Consider the following 2,659-nt stretch of genomic DNA (forward strand, 5'->3'; position numbering starts at 1 on the left):
ACCATGATTTTGGAGCCTCCCTGATCCGAGGAGACATGCTGGGCAAAAAAGAACATAAGGACTCTAATATAGGACTAATTTGACACTTGTATACATTTCAAATATTTGTTCTTGTATTTTATCCTATTATTATTTTGTATATTGTATGTATGTATATTGTATCCTAGTATTTCCTTTATGTTTATATTCTGTGCTGTGTGACTGATATTTTGCTGCTGTTACTATTATTTCCCATTTTGTTGGGATCAATATCTATCTATCTATCTATCTATCTATCTATCTATCTATCTATCTATCTATCTATCTATCTATCTATCTATCTATCTAATGTGGGTTTGGAATAATTCATATCCTAATTAACAGCCTAATTAATAACATTTATATAATTGAAACGATGTAGCACATTTAAAAAGGTATCGGAGTAAAAGTATTAAACTCATCAAAAACATTTACTGAAGTAAATGTGGAAGTAGTAGAAAAGAATAATACTGCAGTAGAGTACAAATATAGCCTTTTAGTACTAGTACAGTAGTGAAGAAGTTCTACTTTGTTATCTCTGTTTTTTATCAAGAGAAACATTCACTAAAGCATTAAAGGCTTGTTTTCCAGCCTCATCCCATTGCTTTTATTGGCAACAAACACGCTACTTAATCATGTTAAACTGTGGTACTAAAGGACAAAGGGGTACATTGAGGTTTTAATGGTTGTTTCCCTGTGATGATCAGTTCTGGTGGCATAGTTTATCCACCTTCTCCACTACATCACTGTGTGACTCATTCGACTGTGGAGAGACGGAAACTTGAGCTGAACTGTGGAAAGTCATATTTCAGTCTGACACACGACAATACTAAATTGTGTAAGCACGCACGGGAGGAAGCTCTGGTGAAGTACCCCCCCCACACAACACAACACACACAACACACACACACACACCACACACACACACACACCACACACACACACACACACACACACACACACAACACACAACACAACACACACAACACCCACACACACACACACACACAGGCAGTTCAGCTGACCTTTACTGGAGCATCACACCCTCAGTTGTGGTGGAAGTGACACAGACAAGCCATTATGACTGTGTGTGTGTGTGGGTGTGGTGTGTGTGTGTGTGTGTGTGGGTGTGTGTGTGTGAGGAGAGAGAGTCTGTACTGTACTTCTGCCTATGAGGTTGTTGTGACCTTAGATTGTGTCAAATGTGTGTGTGAAGTTAAAGGGGCAGTCAATCAATTCTACATAAAAGTACAACTCAGTCTGCGAACAAAGGAAAATGTCAAGGCTAGATAGATAGATAGATAGATAGATAGATAGATAGATAGATAGATAAATAGATAGATAGATAGATAGATAGATAGATAGATAGATAGATAGATAGAAAAAATACAATAACGCATCCCAGTCTCATATGCATTAAAGAAAAAGGAAAAACCAAACAGTAACAATAAGATAAAGATGCTTTGAGTGAGAATCCTACTTAGAAAAGCGTAGCCATTACAGTTGTTTTTTGATTGCTAAAAATCTAAAAAGGACTTTAATCAAAACACAACAGAGGGCTCAGCCCAGTTAACTTCAATGGAGACAATGGAAATTAGACCTACACCTTCGAGTGAACAGTAAACATAGCATATAGCCTAAAAGGACACAACTAACAAACAAAGCAAAACTGAGCAAAATAAGCAAAACAAAAACACCAGCAACAAAAAATTAAAATCAGATAATATACAAAATCCCAATTTTATGTCATCTTTTTTGTTGTTTTTTGTTTCTCGTTTACCTCAAAAACTGGTATGTTACCAAATAATAGATTTCATGAATGAAATTCAATCTTTTTTTTTTCACATGAAATGTTATGTAATGTGGGTTAAGTCCCTGAAATGATTCAAACTGTAAAGATTACAAGTTTGTAATTTCTGTATTGGTGTTTGAAGCTATAGTGTCTTTGTCTCTCAGTGTGTTCTGAGTGACGGAGTTTGTGTTGTCTCGGTGAGGATTGTTCCAAGTGTCTCGCTGCACTGAGCCTGTTTGAGAGACGTGTGAAGAGTTGCGTTTTGCTTATAGTGATTTTTTTTTTTTCAGGTCAGGCAAACTGTTCAGCGCCGATGGTTAGAGTGTTGCACATGTCGTGCTTCAGTTGTGACCACTGTCATTGAGTATTGCGATTGAGTGTAGACCCACAAAGAAGCAAAACACTTTATTATATATGTCAAATTCTACATTGGCTACCTCTGTCCTCAACAGTAGAAAATCCGCCGGGCAGGTCAAAAATACCACAATTGCATTTGTATGTGCCATTGCATTACATCTATTGCTATCTGGTACTGAGGCTAATAGATGTTGTGCGGAGTCAGTCCACGGACACAAGTTCACATTATTATTACTAGAATTGTTGGAGATTAATAAATTATAGAGTGTGGCCTAGACCTACTCTGTCTGTAAAGTACCTCCAGATAACTTCGGTTTTGATTTTTTTAAATTTTGTTTAAATTGGAATCTTTTTTTTGATCCCCAATGGGGAAATTACAATTTACACTCTGTAATCACGCACAGTCCTGAGCGGTTAGGCGGGTATGGTGCCTTGCTCAACAGCACCTGGCAGCACCTTGTAGTGCCATCTCTCCAGCCACCAATCCACACT

The sequence above is a fragment of the Etheostoma spectabile genome, chromosome 7 (genome assembly GCF_008692095.1).
Source record: "Etheostoma spectabile isolate EspeVRDwgs_2016 chromosome 7, UIUC_Espe_1.0, whole genome shotgun sequence".
NCBI lineage: Eukaryota > Metazoa > Chordata > Actinopteri > Perciformes > Percidae > Etheostoma > Etheostoma spectabile.